Source organism: Rhinolophus hipposideros, assembly GCF_964194185.1.
Source record: "Rhinolophus hipposideros genome assembly, chromosome: 10".
NCBI classification, from domain to species: domain Eukaryota; kingdom Metazoa; phylum Chordata; class Mammalia; order Chiroptera; family Rhinolophidae; genus Rhinolophus; species Rhinolophus hipposideros.
The window spans coordinates 79,493,223-79,511,225 of NC_138056.1; the positions used below are offsets into that span (position 1 = coordinate 79,493,223).

An 18,003-nucleotide genomic window follows, 5' to 3' on the forward strand; every position below is an offset into this window, starting at 1 on the left:
TTGATTCCATTGCTGTACTTTGTTCTTTTTTCCCTCTTCTTACTATTTATGCGTCCTCTTATCATAATCCAAACTTTATTAGTGTTTTAAATTTCTATTTGTAGAAGTGTGATACTAATTTATATTTGCATAGAAATATATTTACAAAGGACTCTCATCCATATTATCTTATTTAGTCATCAAAACACCTTCGTGGGATACCATTTACACATGTGGAATTTGTAACCTAAGAAAGTCGAAAGAGACTGTCATTGGATCTCATAGTAGTAAAGCCAGTATTTAAATTCCAATCTTCTGACTTGGAGTCTAATATTCATAACACCGTGTGTGCTGCCAGTTTCAACTGAATGACCCAGCAGTCTAATGTCGTAAGCCCTAACCTAGTGTCTCAATAATGTTGATATGCAACTTCTCATTTAGGGCAATTTTGTGGCAAATAGGTTTACTGGAAGTACCAACTTTGATCAATTATTAGGGTGTAGCATTCTGAGCCTTTTGACAGGTTGGTGAGAAATGTGCTGTGATCAATTTGTAATGTCTGCCATGGGCTTAGGAGGACTTAGTTCTCATACCACGTACTTGCCGCTCCCATAATTGTACCAGGACAAATCTCTGCCTTGCAATGCTACCTTTTGAACAGCTCCAAAGTAACACAAAATGGAGGCATTTCAAATTTGGAGGAAAGAATTTTGATGTCTCTTAGGAGATTGAAAAGGAACAAGTAAAAAGATCCTAAACTCAAAGAGATCCTATGAAGGTGATTGATAGAAACAACTTATTTTTTTTGCTCTCGTCATGAACTTCTAAAGCCATAATCTCCTTTTCAGTCCAATTCAGCAATTCAGCAAACATTTAGTGCATGTATAAGGAAGGCACTGTTATAGGTACTGGGCATAGATAGGAAAATGAATAACACACGGTCTCTCCATTAGTAATTTGATACTAGTAGTAATTTGATCGAGTGGAAGAGATAGCCAGATGTTTTATAGAAAAAAACTTTTATTTTTCAGTATTGTTTTTCCTTTTCTAGAACAAAAGCAATTTTCTCCTAGTCTTGGATGCCAAGAACTTTAAGGAACTGGGCCGAGCAGAGGTGCCTGTGCAGATGCCTTATGGGTTCCATGGCACCTTCGTAAACATCTGATGGAAGAACCACAAGGTCTGGGAAGTAGGTTTGAAATGAATGTGCTCTGTACAGAAGAGAAACCAAAAAGGGAACCTTCCAAACCATAGACATCTGGTTTTTAAATTTCTATTAAAAACAGAATCCATGAGATAATTATGGTTTTATATTTTCTTTGTGCTCTCCCTTGAATGCAGTAAGCAAGCACTGATGCAACCTTTTTAAAAAAGATTTTTTTTAAATGGCTTTCACACTTTAATTGCAATCCACAGTACGAAGGACATTTTATAGTGCAGCCTAGCACCTAGGTAGTCTATAGCTATACATCGACAAAGTTTTATGACACAAAAGTTTTATGAACAATAGTTTATGAAACAAAAGTTTTATGAGAAATAATTTCTTGTAGCTATACTCTGCTATTTTCTATTTTATTCTGTTTCATTAAGAAATTCCTTGTTAGAAGCAGGGAAGGCCAAGATGGCATCTGTGGCAGCTGAAACCCAGGCGTTGGGTTGCAAAGGGCCTCCTCACCCCACATTCAGAGGGAGCTCCCAGATGGGCTTCAATACGACGGGGAAAGGTGATGCTGCAGCAACTAGAGGAGCAGGCCAGTGAGGAGCTGGGCTTTGGATATCACAATCCATGCCTGGTGCAGGAGCGAAGAGGCTCATGGGCCCTGCAGACAGGTCAGCCCTACCTGACACCTGGGAGGAAGCTCTGGTCAGCAAGGTAAATGGGATGGGGGCTGAGTGTGAAGTGATGCCTGGCAGAGCTGTTCCCTGAGACGTGGGTAGGCGGGGCCTTTCTGGCTAGTTTCCCACAACTGGGGGTTGCTGTGTTCCCAGGCATTGGACCCTCCTTGGCACGGTGTCCAGGTTCTTGGCATCTTGAGCAAAGAATTGAATGAGACACATAGGTCAAGTGGTTAAAAAGTTTATTAGAACAGATGGTATACTCCAAAGAATTAGGAGCAGGGGGAGCACTAAGAAATGCTGCTCAAGGCTCAGGGCTCAAGGTGGCATTGTTATTAGGGGAGAAAATACACTCCAAAGGGTTTGGAGTGGGCCCCTGGGAAAAGGCAAGGCTCAAGAGGGGCTCAAGGTTCAAAGCTCAAGAGGGAAGTGGCTTATGGCTCAAGGGAGCCTGGGGGTTTTATCTTTTTGCTCTGTGATGGGCTCTTCCCCTGTGGGACTACTTGATTGACAGGTGATTGATAAGGGGCCATTATCTCACTCTGTTAGACTGCGCATGTGTTTTCCCAGAGTTCAGTCTGTTATAATGATATTAATGAACTCTGGGCATAGGTATGATATTACACTGAAGGTGTAATGAGGCTAGGGTGAGATGGAGGTTGTTGAAGTTCTTTGCTGCAGACTGGTCTAATGTATTGTCTTTTAGTCTCCTCACAGTGGCTAACAGGGCAGATAAGGGAAGAATTTGAGAGGTGTCCAAGGCGATGCTCCCCATAGATTGAGACCCAATTACCTGTTTCTAACTGCCTGCCTTGATTTCCCTGAGAGAAGTGAGCCCCATAAATTTCTGTGGGGAGTTCAAGGACAGGAGGTCTCTTCTGTATCTCCTTCAAGCTGAGCAAGGGGGTAGAGCTGTCCCCACCTAATGGGGATTCACGAAACTCTAACCCTATCTGATCTTAAATAAAAAGAAGGATCTCTTCTTACTTGATCAGGTGCACTGGGAGAATCGCTAGGACATAATTCGTATCCTGACTGGCCAGTAGATGGGGAGAGACAGGTATTAGTAAATAAATTAAAAGTACAGGCTCCGGGGATGGCTCTCAAAGCATATTTATCTTATTTTTAGCCCGGGGTTAGGTATGGACTGGCCTGGAGTAGTGTTAAAACCCATTTGGTCTCTGGGATGGCGTTTTATTTATCCAAGAGTTAGGTCTGGAATGGCTTGGGGGATTGTTTGGCTACAATGATCACAGTTAAGGAGTTTTTAAGTAGTTATCTGAAACAAGGTTGGGAATAATTTTGTGATTTAGGCTAGGAACAATCTTTAGGATTAAGAAACTGATTCGAAGAGTGATTAAAACGAGGGGCTAAGGAGCTAAGAAACTAGGGAAAAGAAGACTTAAACTTCTATACTCAGGAGGCTTAAAACTTCCAGAGTGACGGGGCTTAAAACTTCCATAAGTGAGGGGGCTAAAAACTTCTATACTGAGGGGATTTAAAACTTCTTAGTGAATAGACTTAAAACTTCTATATTGAGGGGTCTCAAAATTTCTCTACTGAGGGGGCTTAAAACTTCTATATTGAGGACTCTTAAAACTTCTAGTGCAGGAACTTAAAACTTCTATAGTGAGGGGACTAAAAACTTCTGCAGTGAGGGGCCTTGAAACAACTTACTGAGGGAGCTTAAAAGTTTTATACTGAGGGGAGGTGAAACTATAGTGAGGGGGCTTAAACCTTCTATAGTGAGAGCGCATGAAACTTCTATAGTGAGGATTCTTAAAACTTCCATAGTGAGGGAATTTAATTACTATCACTGTATAAAAACATCCCGATGTATAATACATCAAGTCCTCCTAATTTTACTTCCATAGTGAGCCTCATGGCCATTCTGGTCCTTCACATTTTTGAATAAATTTTAGTCAGCTTGTCAGTTTACACACACACACACACACACACACACAAACACACACACACACACCAAAAACAAAAACATAAAGTCTCTCAGATTTTAATGCATCTGCTCTGAATCTATATATCAGCTTGAGAGAGAATTAACATCTTAACATAATGTTAAGTCTTCCAGTACATGAACACAGTATATGCTTTTATACATTTATTTGGGACTTTTTAAATTTCTTTCAGTGTTATACAGTTTTCTGGGTACAAGTTTTGTGTATCTTTTGTTAAATTTATTCCTAGGCATTTGACTTTTTTGACATTATTTAAAATATGACTTACTTTTGCTTTCATTTCTGTTACTACTGTTGTATTGCAATAGAACTGATTTTTGTTTGTGGATCTTATATTCAGTAATGCTGCAATTACACATATATAATAATTAATATTCTTTGTGATTTTGTACATCTACGGTCATATCATATGCAAGTAATGACGGTTTCTTCCTTTCAAAAGTATTTGTCGGCTTTCTGTTTCTTGCCTTATTTCACTGGACTTCCTGTACAATATGGAATGTAAGGGGTAACAGCTGGCATCGATATTTGGTTACCAGTCTGACAGGTAAAATTTTCAGCATTTCACCATTAAGTATGCTGTTGATGTAGGTGATGTTGGATCTGCGGGCAGTTTCTGAGTGAGGGCCGGGATCGTGTCTCGTGAAGCCGAAGAATGCAAACACGGACCAGGGAGAGGCAAAGAGTTTTGAAAAAGAGGATAGTTTATTAGAGGCAGGAGAAGAGGTTGCAGCTCCCAAGCGGGAGGGTGTCCCGAATGGGGGTGCCCCGTGACTGAGGCAAAAGCTCTTACTTTTATACCTTCCCTTGCCTGCTCGGGGAAGAAGGGAACTTGTTTGAAGAAGGGAACTGGCGCCTTCTAATGAAAATCGTCTACCGGGTTTGTTCTGCTTGCCCATCCTAAAGGAATTAGCAAAGTGACCCACTCTTTCTCTCTCAGATCTGCTCCATTTGTCAGGCCAAAAGGAATGTTATGATTAATCTCAAGGCCTTGTGTATCGATAAGTATTATCGATTGCTGTGCAGAGACTTATTTTCAAGGCCCGATACGCAAGACACACCACCACAAGCCGGGATGAAGGGGTTAAAGTGTTTTATTACAAAGTGAAAGTAAGTAAGACAAGACAGAGATTAGAGGAATATATTATCATACCACTAATAAGCAAGGAGGCAATTCATCATACCACCAGGGCCCGGTCAATTAGAGTCGTAGAAACAGCAACGGCCTTTCATCAGCAGGGCAAAATCCCAATCGAGTAAAGTTATCAGCACGGGCGAAACATCATGCGCAGAAACAGCACCGGTAAAAAATCAACACAGGCAAAACATCATGCGCAGAAACAGCACAGGCCCTTCATCAGCACGAGTGAAACACCTTACAGCAGCCCAGGCGGCCGGGGAACACCTGTTGCTGTTGCTCCTCCGCTTTCTGGGGTTTTGAGGACTTCACTAACAACAGCAGCAAGGAGCCAATAAGCATACGTGTTAACAACACAAGGAACTGGTCTCGGATCTGGCTAGGAGCCGGGGCCAGTCCTTGGTATGAGATTAGATGTATCAGAGCTCGGCCCACCTGTGGCAAGGCGAAGGCCAGGCTCCACATCCTGTAAATATTTTCTTGGTCCTTGGGAGGGTAGCCAATCCTTCCAAGGCCAAGCACGTATCCCAGCCACTGTGAGAGTTTACATCCCCAAATGTTCCCAGGCAGACCTTCATATATTCTATTCCTTACACCTTGTTACATTATGTCCTGGAGCGAAGGAGTGATTTCAAAACCTGAAGTTTTAGGATAGGACTGTCTTTGTTTATTCCACCAGGGACCTCCCTGTCTACCGAGGGACATGCTAACTCTCCTGTATCACTGTTTGCCATAGGTTAAAAAAAAACACACCTCATAGACGTTGTTTTCTAGAGAAGTTTTGGATTTAAAGGAAAATCAAGCAGGAAGTACAGAGTTCTCACATATTCCCTTCCTCTTATCTCTCCAGCTTCCCCTGTTATTGACGTCTTGTCTGGTTGGTACATTTGTTACAATAGATGAACCAATGTCGACACGTTGTTAACTCAGTTCCATAGTCGACATTACAGTTCACCCTTTTATTGTACAGTTTTATGGATTCTGACAAACGCGTAATGTCATTTATCCACCACTATAGTATCCTACGGAGTAATTTCACTGCCCTAAAAATACTGCATTCCACCTATTGTGACCTCTCTAATTCCCTTAACCCACGGAAACTACTAATCTTTTTACTGTCTCAGTACTTTTTCCTTTTTCAGAATGTCATGCAGTTAGAATCATGTAATGCGTAGCCTTTTCAGACTGGCTTCTTTCATTTAGCAGTATGCATTTAAGTTTTCTCCATGTCTTTTAGTATCTTGGCAGCTAATTTCATCACTAAATAATATTTTATTTTACGGGTGTACGGCACTCTGTTTATCCATTCACCTATGGAAAGCTATCTTGGTTGCTTTCAGTTTTTGCTAATTTTGTATGACACCGTCGTAAACATCTGTGTGCAGGTTTCAGCTGTGTTTGTCTATTCATTCTGCCTTGAAACCTAGCCACTAAGTTCTTAAACTCATTGCGTTTTTCACTTCTAGAATTTTGGTTTAGTTTTCTTTTATAATTTCTAGTTGTCTGCTTAGTGGTCAATTTGAGAGAGTTTCCTTCAACATATTCAGAATAGTTAGAGTCTGATAACTCTATCTAGGTCTCCTGTGGCTTTGTTTCTGTCATTTGTTGTTTATCTTGTTATTTTTTAAACCATGATCTCTGGACCTTTCAACCATGTGTTGGTTAAAAATATATAACAAAGGGCTGGCCTGGTGACTCAGGCGGTTAGAGCTCCGTGCTCCTCCGAATGGTGCCGGATGGATTTCCACATGGCCAGTGGGCTCTCAACCACAAGGTTGTCAGTTCAGTTCCTGGAGTCCCGCAGGGGAGCAAGGGATGGTGGGCAGCGCCCCCTGCAACTAAGATTGAACTCAGCACCTTGAGCTCAGCTGCCTCCTGGATGGCTCAGTTGGTTGGAGCTGGTGCTCTCAACCACAAGGTTGCCAGTTGGATTCCTGACTCCCACAAGGGATGGTGGGCAGCGCCCCCTGCAACTAAAATTGAACACGGCACCTTGAGCTGAGCTGCTGCTGAGCTCCAGGATGGCTCAGTTGGTTGGAGCGCGTGTTCTCAACCACAAGTTTGCCGGTTTCCACTGGCGCAAGGGATGATGGGCCTTGCCCCCTGCAACTAGCAAGGGCAACTGGACCTGGAGCTGAGCTGCGCCCTCCACAACTAAGACTGAAAGGACAACAACTTGAGTTGGAAAAAAGTACACACTGTTCCCCAATAAAATCTTTAAAAACAAAACAACAACAAAAAAAATCCCAAAGGAACCCTCAAGGAAAAGGTGTGGGGGCCTCTCATCCTGTAGGAAGGAGTTCAGAGCTTGGATTAGAGAGTGATTCAACTAAAATGCGAGAGGCGTTGATTTAAAAAGTTGTCTGCCCTGTCCGCCTGTCCAGGGGAGGGGAGATAGCAGAGGAGGGTGAGGTAAAGGATAGGGGGCAAAAAGAGGTAAAGTCTAGACCCTCTTAATCCTTCAGAGTACAAGGGAAAATGGCAGGGCGTCCTGCTGTCGGTTTCCTCAGGACCCGCGGAGGGGAAAGGTGCAGACGGGGGCAGGCGTCCCTGCCCACGGCTGCTCCAGGGGCCTGGCCCCCGGACACGGTCAGGCCTAGCGCTAGGTCTTGTATCCGACGGCAAATCTGACCGAGTCGGAGGATGAAAGAGGGAAGACTTCCCTAAGTAAGGGTAGCAAAACGGACTGAGGAAAGTTTGAGTGCAGTGGAGGGTGGGGGGACGGTACAGAACAGAGGCGACAGGGAAGGGCAATAGGGAGGAAAGATGGGGTAGTAGGGGCAGTTTTCCAGCGGAGGCAGCTGGGGCCCTCCCAAAGGGCTCCTGACTAGTAACAGGCTCTCCAGAGAGAGAGAGCCATGGACCATGGCCCTGGGGAGGATGGCCCTCTTTGCTGGCCCCTGCAGTGTATAACGGAAGGAAGGGAGAGAAGCGGGGAGGAGAATCTTAAAAGGATGTCCCTCTGGGGAACATAAAAGGATGTCCCTCTAGCAGGTAGCTATGAGGTGAGAAAGTTTCCCATAGACCCCCCACAATCCAGACGAGAGAGGGAGAGAGCTTGCCGGAAAATTCAGGGAGTGCCAAGTAAGTGGCCTCCTTGTCTTGAAGAAATGGCCTCACCTGCAACTAGGAGAGTTACCCGCACATGGTGGAGCTGGAGGCCTGTGATGGGACTGGGCACCTTCATCTTCATGGGTGCCGAGTATCCCCAGGAGGGGAAGATTATTGGCCAGGGCCAGGAAGTGGATGTTCCTGAGCCTTGAGGGCCTGGAGGGCAATCTGACATCCACTGGTCACCACGGCCACATAGGGGGCCACGCTTAGTAGGAGGCCGTGTGTTAGGGCAAGAGCGGCTCCAGTGTCCCGGAAGACCACATTTAAAGCAGGCACTTGGTAATTAGGCTGTGCAGAGGATTGGGGTCCCAGTTCTTTCCTTTGGGGCCGGCCCGGCCTAATGGCCTGGGAAACTGCTGCGGCAACCATGTGTAAGGCCTGGGTATGGGCCTGTCTACTCTCCGTCTGGATTATTGAAGACCTTAAAGGCCAGATCTAAAAGATCTGTTTAGTGGGGGGGTGAGGACCCTTCTCTAATTTCTGAAGCTTCCTGCGAATATCAGGCCCACTGGGAGATGAAATGCATGGCTCAGGCAGCTCTGCCATGCGGAGAGTCAGCATTAATGTTAGTGTAGGTTTGTAGGGTCCTGAAAGGCGAGAGAGAAAAACAGCTGGGTTCTCAGGGCGGTCCTGGTAGATTTCCCTAACTTTTTCATACTTGACAGCTTTCTGAATGGCTGCCTTCATGCCCTGAAGGAGACAATTAACCACATGGTCTCTCTTTAAGTGGTCCGGTCCGGATTGGGCGGTTTCCCTAGCTTTTCAAATGATAGCATCCCTTTCGTCAGAGTTAGTTCCCGTGGAAGGAACAATATAGATGTCCCGCCAAATAAGGTCATAGCTAAGTGTGAGGTATTCGAACTCTAGGAAAGTTGGAGGGACCTGAAGAAAAGAAGCCTAGCTCAGATTCAGTGTGACTCAGGTCTGTCATCGAGAAAGGCACATGGACCCCAACAGGGCGTCACCGCCTGCCACTTCCCTGAGAGGGATCTGGGTGGCTGGGGGTGCATAAGGTCAGGTTGAGCAGGGCAAGAAAGGTCCGGAGGAAGCAGGGCAGTGGTGGAGTAAGTATCGGAATGGGATGTGGGGGCAACGGTTTGATACGGTGTGGGGATTTGAACTAGCTGTAGTCAGGGATGAGAGGAAAAACCAGGGGGTCCGGAGCAGAGGGAGAAGAAGAGAGGACTTCAAACTTCTATAATGAGGGGCTTAAACCTTCTATAGTGAGGGGATTACTCTTCTATAGTGAGGAGACTTGAACCTTCTTCACTGAGGGGGCTTGTGGGGACAGAGCCCCAGAAAGCAGTTTCCAGGCCCTCGGCCTCATGTGGAGAGGTGCTGGCTCAGATAGTGGATGGCCGTCAGCTGTGGCTGGTTGGCCGTCAGCTGTAGCCATTATGCCATTGGTCACTGATAGAACTGCCGCGGCTATGGAGGGGAGCCGAGGAGAGTGAAGGAGGAGACTGAAGGAGATTAAGGAGAGTCGAGGAGAGTTGGTCGGTTGGCAGCAAAGCGGACAGCAGGTCGCACGTCATGTAAATCCAGCTTCCAGTGAGACCATAGTGGTATGACTTCCCTACCTATGTGTCGTGCGGGGTGTCCGGCAGGGCGGCCTGTGGGGTCTCTGCTCCCGCTCCCCATATAAGAACGCAGGACATGGTGAGGCCAGAAAGGAACACCCAGGAGCCATAGGTAGGGAAGTCATACCACTATGGTCTCACTGGAGGCTGGGTTTACACGACGTGCGATCTGCTGTCCGCTTTGCTGCCAACCAACCAACTGTCCTCGACTCTCCTTACTCTCCTTCAGTCTCCTCCTTCACTCTCCTCGGCTCCCCTCCATAGCCGCGGCAGTGATATCAGTGACCAATGGCATAATGGCTACAGCTGATGGCCAACCAGCCACAGCTGACGGCCATCCACTATCTGAGCCAGCACCTCTCCACATGAGGCCGAGAGCATGGAAACTTCTCTCTGGGGCTCTGTCCCCACTCTCCACCCCTACAGGTTCTCGCCTCATAATCTACACAACAAGCGTCTTCTGCGAGGGTCCCTGTGCCATAATAGACTATTGACACCTATGGACGAAAAGAAACGGTAGTCTTAGGAACCAATAATGGCAAATCCCTTCCATCTGGGAGGATACATGCTAGCTTTTCGTCCTGGGAAAGGAGGGTCGCTGCCACTGGCACTGTGGGGACAAAACCCCAAAAAAACAGTTTCCAGGCTCTCGGCCTCACATAGAAAGGTGCTGGCTCGGGTAGTAAATGGCCATCAACTGTGATCAGATGCCAGCAGCTGTGGCTAGTTGGCCGTCAGCTGTAACCCGTAGGCCATTGGCCACTAATATAACAGCTGTGGCTATGCTAGCAGAGAAGGAATGGGGGCTAGCAAGAAGATGGTGGCTGGCAAGCGCGGACTGCTGTTAGGCAGATTATGTAGATCCTGCTTCCTGTGTCTCCAGCCCAGCCGCCAGCGAGAATATATTGGTTTGACTCCCCTACTTATGGCTCCATGGGTGTTCCTTTTTGGCCTTACCGTGTCCTGCGTTCTTGGGCGGGGAGTGGGAGCTGAGACCCTGCACGACAAATGGCACAGCGAGCAGGGTCCCCTGCGTGACAGGCACCTTTCCCGGTTTGTGGTACCAGACTTTTATGGCAGTGCTTGGGATCCCTTGCATAGTTTCAACATGTAACAGTACAGGGGACCCCATAATAGGCCATAGTGAGAGCACATAGGTTCCCTGCAAAATGATCCCGTGTCGGGACCTCTGTATACTACAGTCACTTGCGGTGGCCACTCAGCCACCACCCCTGGCGTCACTTGCAAATCATGAGTCAAACCGGCCCCCCATGGGGCTATCAGGCCCAACCATCTACAGTGGGGGCTTTTGACCTGCCAGGGCCAAGTCCATTGCTGCCGTTCCCCTGCTTTCAAGCATGTGGGGGCTGGCAGCAAAATGTTTCCATTTCTGCCGTGGCCTGGCTTTAACAGAGTCTCACTGCTGGTAACCTGTAATTGAATGGGAGTGGCCGTTCGATGTAGCAGAGCTTCTACCAGTGCCGGTCCTCCCTTTCGTGGTCTCTCATTCAGGACTCTCAGGACATCCCATAGACGCGAGGCCCAGTCCCGCATCGTGGGAGGGTGTTTTGACACCCGGAGGCCTTGCTTCAAAAGGCCATTATAGCGTTCAATCATGCCAGCTGCTTGTGGGTTATATGGAGCATGAAACAACCATTGCACGTCCATCCTGGCAGCCCAGCGCTGCACCTCTTGCCCTGTAAAATGGGTACCCCTGTCACTTTCAATGACTTGGGGGCTCCCATAGAGGGCGCACAGCCGTGTAAGAGCGACGACTGTATGCCGCTGATCCGCGGCCGGACACGGCCAAGCAAACATCAACCCCGTAGCCGTGTCCACTGCTGTGAATGCGTATATCGCATTGCGGGCCTTAGGCAGGGGTCCAATGTAATCCACTTGCCAGCGAGTGAGGGGCACCCTCCCTCGCGTTATCTGCTGTGTCTCCCAGGGGAGCCTCCGCCATTGGGGACTGTCCTGGGCAAGGATGGCACAGTCATAGTAGGCATCTGCTATCTCCTGCCATTTCAAAGGCAGACCCTAGCGTCTGCTCACCTGGCACATGGTTCGGCTTCCATCCAGCGTGCTGCAATTTCCTGTACTGAGAGCTGGGCGGTGTTCCGGGGCCTAACGTTGTGGCTCCCTACATGGAAACACCAAAACTGGTTGGTAGGACACCGTCCACTGTGGGGTCAAGCCATGTGGCAGGACCTCTGGGATCTAGGGCAGAGAAAGGAGGTAACCCTAATGCATGTCACAGGTCACTCCCCCTTAGTGCCTCCAGGTAATGATGAAGCAGATGCCCTAGCACGGGTCCGATGGTTAGAATGGGCTCCTGCCACTAATGTGGCCCATTGGCTGCACAGGAAATTGCAGCACGCTGGATGGAAGCCGAACCATGTGGCAGGTGAGCAGACGCTAGGGTCTGCCTTTGAAATGGCAGGAGAAAGCAGATGCCTGCTATGACTGTGCCGTCTGAGCCCAGGAGAGTCCCCAAAGGCGGAGGCTCCCCTGGGAGACACAGCAGATAACGCGAGGGAGGGTGCCCCTCACTCGCTGGCAAGTGGATTACATTGGACCCCTGTCTAAGGCCCGCAATGCGATATACGCATTCACAGCAGTGGACACGGATACGGGGTTGATGTTTGCTTGGCCGTGTCCAGCCGCGGATCAGCGGCATACAGTCGTCGCTCTTACACGGCTGTGCGCCCTCTATGGGCACCCCCAAGTCATTGAAAGTGACAGGGGTACCCATTTTACAGGGCAAGAGGTGCAGCGCTGGGCTGCCAGGATGGATGTGCAATGGTTATTTCATGCTCCGTATGACCCACAAGCAGCTGGCATGATTGAACGTTATAACGGCCTTTTGAAGCAAAGTCTCCGGGTGTCAAAACACCCTCCCACGATGCGGGACTGGGCCTCGCTTCTATGGGATGTCCTGAGAGTCCTGAATGAGAGACTACGGAAGGGAGGACCGGCACCAGTAGAAGCTCTGCTACATCGAACGGCCACTCCCATTCAATTACAGGTTACCAGCAGTGAGACTCTGTTAAAGCCAGGCCACGGCAGAAATGGAAACATTTTGCTGTAAGCCCCCACATGCTTGAAAGCAGGGGAATGGCAGCAATGGCGTTGGCCCTGGAAGGTCAAAAGCCCCCACTGTGGGTGGTTGGGCCTGATAGCCCCATGGGGGGCCGGTTTGACTCATGATTTGCAAGTGACGCCAGGTGTGGTGGCTGAGTGGCCATCGCAAGTGACTGTAGTATACGGAGGTCCCGATACCGGGATGATTTTGCAGGGAACCTATGTGCTCTCACTATGGCCTATTATGGGGTCCCCTGTACTGTTACATGTTGAAACTATGCAAGGGACCCCAAGCACTGCCATAAAAGTCTGGTACCACAAACCGGAAAGGTGCCAGTAGCAGCGACCCTCCTTTCCCAGGACGAAAAGCTAGCGTGTATCCTCCCAGATGGAATGGATTTGCCATTATTGGTTCCTAAGACTACCGTTTCTTTTCGTCCATAGGTGTCAATAGTCTAATATGGCACAGGGACCCTTGCGGAAGACGCTTGTTGTGTAGATTATGAGGCGAGAACCTGTGGGGGTGGAGTGTGGGGACAGAGCCCCAGAGAGCAGTTTCTAGGCTCTCGGCCTCATGTGGAGAGGTGCTGGCTCAGATAGTGGATGGCCGTCAGCTGTGGCTGGTTGGCCATCAGCTGTAGCCATTATGCCATTGGTCACTGATATAACTGCCGCGGCTATGGAGGGGAGCCGAGGAGAGTGAAGGAGGAGACTGAAGGAGAGTAAGGAGAGTCGAGGCCAGTTGGTTGGTTGGCAGGAAAGCGGACAGCAGGTTGCACGTCGTGTAAACCCAGCCTCCAGTGAGACCATAGTGGTATGACTTCTCTACCTATGGCTTCGTGGGTGTTCCTTTTTGGCCTCACCATGTCCTGCGTTCTTATGTGGGGAGCGGGAGCAGAGACCCCGCAGGCCGCCCCGCCAGACCCTCCACACGACAGGGCTTAAAACTTCTATAGTGTGGGGGTGTCGGGACAGAGCCCCAGAGAGCAGTTTCCAGGCTCTCGGCATCATGTGGAGGGGTGCTGGCTCGGGTAGTAGATGGCCGTCAGCTGTAACCATTGAGCCACTGGCCACTGACGTAACTGCCGCGGCTACGGAGGAGAGTCGAGCGAGGGAAGTCGGTCAGTTGGTAGCAAAGCGGACAGCAGTTTGCACGGCTTGTGAACCCAGCCTCCAGTGAGACCATAGTGGTGTGACTCCCCTACCTATGGCTCCGTGGGTGTTCCTTTGTGGCCTAGCCACATCTTGCGTTCTTATGTGGGGAGCGGGAGCTGAGACCCAGCAGGCCGTCCTGTATGACGAGTGACGCAGCAAGCAGGGTGTGGTGTCGGCCGAAACTCTCCGGAATGTACTGGAGCAGTTTTTATGTAGAACAGCTCAGTGTCATAAGCAGGGTACGGTGCTGGCCAAAACCTACCGAAGCATGGTGCAGCAGTTTGTGCGTGTGAGAGCCCAGCTTCGGGAGGCCCATGAGGAGTGACATGGGGAATGGGAGGCGCCGTCTGCCTGGGAGACTCAAGCCTCCATCAGTCACACCACCGTCTTGGCCATGGACGGCGTTTCTCTCATTTTGGTGACCTGCTGCGGCCTTAGGCTCCGAGGCTTGTTGACATCTTCTGCGGAGGCCTCCACCCACTCAGACACCTGGCACAGTGAGCAAGATTCCGACCAGGTAGGAATGGAGTCTGACTCCGGGCAGGAGGACGTGGGGTCCCGCACAGTGTGTGGTGTCCGGTAGCCACTGTTCTCAGGAGTTGGACCCCGAAGGAGGTGTGGGATTACGTGGAAGGCTCTCCGGCCAGCGTGGAGAAGGCCCTGCAGGCTCTGGCTGAGGAGTTGCTGGAGGAGGAGAAGCCTACAGCCGGCCGCGTGGGCTGGATGTTCCTCACAGCCTTGAGCCTCAACAGGGAAAGTGCGCTTAATGAAATGTCCCAGGTGTTGGACCTGGTGTCCCAGTTGGAGGTGCTGGAAGTCTGGGTCCGCCTGTTAGAAGAGGGGCGCCACCTTGGAGACTCTGAGGTAGAGGCGGAGGAAGCGAGTGGAGTCCATGCAGCTCCCAACCCACAAACTCCGGCCAATCTTGACACAAAAGATAAAGGGGAGCAAACTTTGGGCACCGGGGGCATTGCTGCCGGCGACCCAGCTGTGACTGAGTTCACAACCTACACCCCTTACACTCCCACTGAGTTGCAAGAGCTGGAGGGGCTGTGCCCACAGCGCCCTGGAGAGCCAGTCTCCCCTTGGCTACTACGTTTATGGGATGAGGGAGCAGAGAACACTCTCTGCTCCCCAGGCGAGATGGAAATGCTAGCCCTCGTGACAGTGCATTCGTCCCTGTGACAAATGTTACAGAACTGCCATAGGTTGGCCCACGACCAGGCCAACCATTCTCTAACGGAGTGGCTCACTGCTGCGGTACGCACAGTATGGGGACAGGCTGGCGAGCTGCCAGACACTGTGAGTCAATGGCAGTCATATACGGAACTTATGCAAATCATCCGTGAAATGGGTATGAGACATGCTGTTTTTAACCTTAACGTGCAGGGGCCAGATGACGGAGGAGATTGACAGCCAGCATGAGAGATCTGGTTTTGGATACTGCACCTGCGAGTGCTTTTGGATCCTTGGTTGCTATTCTTACACCTTCTGTAGGACGACGGATCCATGAAGTTACAACTGCCATGGCCACCCTAGGGGATGTTGAGAGCCGCAGGCGAAGGAAGATAAGACAGCAGGTCCATGCAGTTGAGACCTGGAAGCCCAAACCAAAGGTAAAGGGGCGAGGTCGCGGGCCTCAGAGAGTAACATGAGCACAGATGTGGCCTGATCTCGTGGCAGCAGGGGCCGATTGGGAGAAAATAGATCGAAGACCCAATGCACTCCTGCTGTTACTTTGGAAACAGTTATGTCCGGAACAACAATTCTGGAGAATCCTAAAGGAGAAGTCTGAGACAGCGTGACCCGTGTCCATCCAGGACTTCATGCAGCCGCTTGAGGCCGACTCCTTTCAGGTTGATTAGGGGTGGGGTCAAGGTACCCGGTCAGAGGGGACGGGCAGGAACTGGAGGCCCCACGTGGACTGTCCATACATTGGTCCCCTTCTAATGTGCAGAGGGTTTTGGCCCTAGTTGACACTGGCGCACACTGCAGTCTTGTCTATGGAAACCCAGAACTGTTCCCTGGACCAGCAATCTGCATTGATGGCTACGGGGGAAAGACTGTGACTGTGAAAGCCATTTCCTTACCACGGGGTATAGGAAGGCTTCCCCCTCGTACCTACAAGGTTTATGTCTCCCCCGTTCCGCACTATATTCTAGGGGTGGACGTGCTACATGGCCTCAGTTTACAGACATTGGTGGGAGAGTTCTGTCTCTGGAATCGGGTGATGAAAGCGGTGACACGCGTGGCCTGATCACCACCCTCCTCAAGTGTTGCCACAGCCCTGGCACGTGGTGACAGTGCCACAGTACCGCCTGCCAGGAGGGCAGGAGGAGACTGGTGGTAGCCTAAGAAGTCCAGGAAGTCTGGCTGTGCCCAGAAGGACTGGTGGTGCCCTGAGAAACCCTGGCTGTGCCCAGGATATTGCATTCACCTCCTGGCTCCTCGCACAGGGACCCTCGCGGAAGATGCTTGTTGCGTAGATTGTGAGGCGAGACCCTGTAGGGGTGGCGTGTGGGGACAGAGCCTCAGAGAGCAGTTTCCAGGCTCTCGGCCTCACGTGGAGGGTTGTTGGTTCCGGTAGTAGATGTCCGTCAGCTGTGGCTGGTTGGACGTCAGCTGTAACCACTGAGACATTGGCCACTAATATACCTGCCACGGCTACGGAGGAGAGTCGAGGGAAGTAGAGGAGAGTGGGGGAGAGTCGAGGAGAGTTGCTTGGTTGGAAGCAAAGCAGACAGCATGTCGCACGTCATGTTAACCCAGCCTTCAGGGAGACCACAGTGATATGACTCCCCTACGTATGGCTCCGATGGGTGTTCCTTTTCGACCTCACCACATCCTGCGTTCTTATGTGGGGAGCGGGAGCAGAGACCAGGCAGGCCGTCCCTGCAGCACAGGGTTAGGCTTAAAGCTTCCATAGTGAGGGGGCTTAAAACTTCTACAGTGAGGAGACTTAAAGCTCTTATAGTGAGGGGGCTTATAACTTCCTTAGTGAGGGGGCTTAAAACTTCTACAAGAGGGGACTTAAGGCTTCCAAAGTGAGGGGATTAAAACTTCTTTACTGAGGGGAAGTAAAACTTCTATTCTGAGGGGCCTTAATAGTTCTATAGCGAGGGGGCTTAAAACTGCTATTCTGAGGGGACTTCAAACTTCTATAGTATGGGGACTTAAAACTCATATAGTGAGGGGGCTGAAGACTTCTATAGTGAGGGGTCTTAAAACTTCTATAGTAGGGGTCTGAAAACTTCTATTCTGAGGGGATTTAAAACTTCTACATTGTGGGGACTGAAAACTCATGTAGTAGGGGGCTTAACACTTCTATACTGAGAGGGCTTAACACTTCTACAGTCGGGCTGAAAACTTCTACAGTGAGGAGGCTTAAAACTTCAAAGGTGAGGGGACTTGAAGCTTCTAAAGTGAGGGGTTTAAAACTTCTTTCCTGAGGGGACATAAAACTTCTATTCTGAGAGGCCTTAAAACTTCTATAGTAGGGGGCTGAAAACTACTATACTGAAGGGTCTTAAAACTTCTATAGTGAGGGGACTTAAAACTCATATAGTGAGGGCATGAAAACTTCTATAGTAGGGGGCTGAAAACTTCTGTACTGAAGGGCTTTACAACTTCTATCATGGGGGGACTTAAAACTCTTATACTGAGGGGGCTTAGAACTTCTTTAGTGAGGGGGCTTAAAACTTGTACAGTGAGGGGCTGAAGACTTTCACAGTGAGGGGGCTTAAAAGCTCTACAGGGAGGGACTTGAATATTCCAAAGTGAGGGGATTAAAACTTGTTTACTGAGGGGACCTAAAACTTGTACTCTGAGGGGCCTTACAACTTTTATAGTCAGGGGGCTTAAAACTGCTATTCTGAGGGGACTTAAAACTTCTACAGTGAGGGGACTTTAAACTTCTCCAGTTAGGGTGCTATCCCGTATCACGGCCTCTGGCTGGGAGAAGAGGGGGCCTGGTGAACTGCGCCTCCTGGGTGACAGAGATGCACAGATGTAGCCCCTCTAGCAGAATCTGGGAGAGTCATGGGGCCTGAGCAGGCCTGCTTCCTCCTGTATTTCGCCAGCTATGGATTCATGCTGGGAGCTGCAAGAACAGCTGGTGCAGGACCGCTCCATACAGCACGTATGGCAC

At 49.5% G+C, this 18,003-nt stretch overlaps 1 pseudogene across 1 annotated transcript in view; it reads left to right on the forward strand.

Moving 5' to 3' along the window:
- LOC308502999 (carotenoid-cleaving dioxygenase, mitochondrial-like) overlaps positions 1-1,277 on the forward strand; it is a 46,256-nt pseudogene extending 44,979 nt beyond the window's left edge. The window contains exon 13 of the transcript in view: positions 1,031-1,277. The product of the transcript in view is annotated as a carotenoid-cleaving dioxygenase, mitochondrial-like (transcript). The remainder of the gene's footprint in view (positions 1-1,030) is intronic.
- The last annotated feature ends 16,726 nt before the right edge of the window (positions 1,278-18,003 follow it).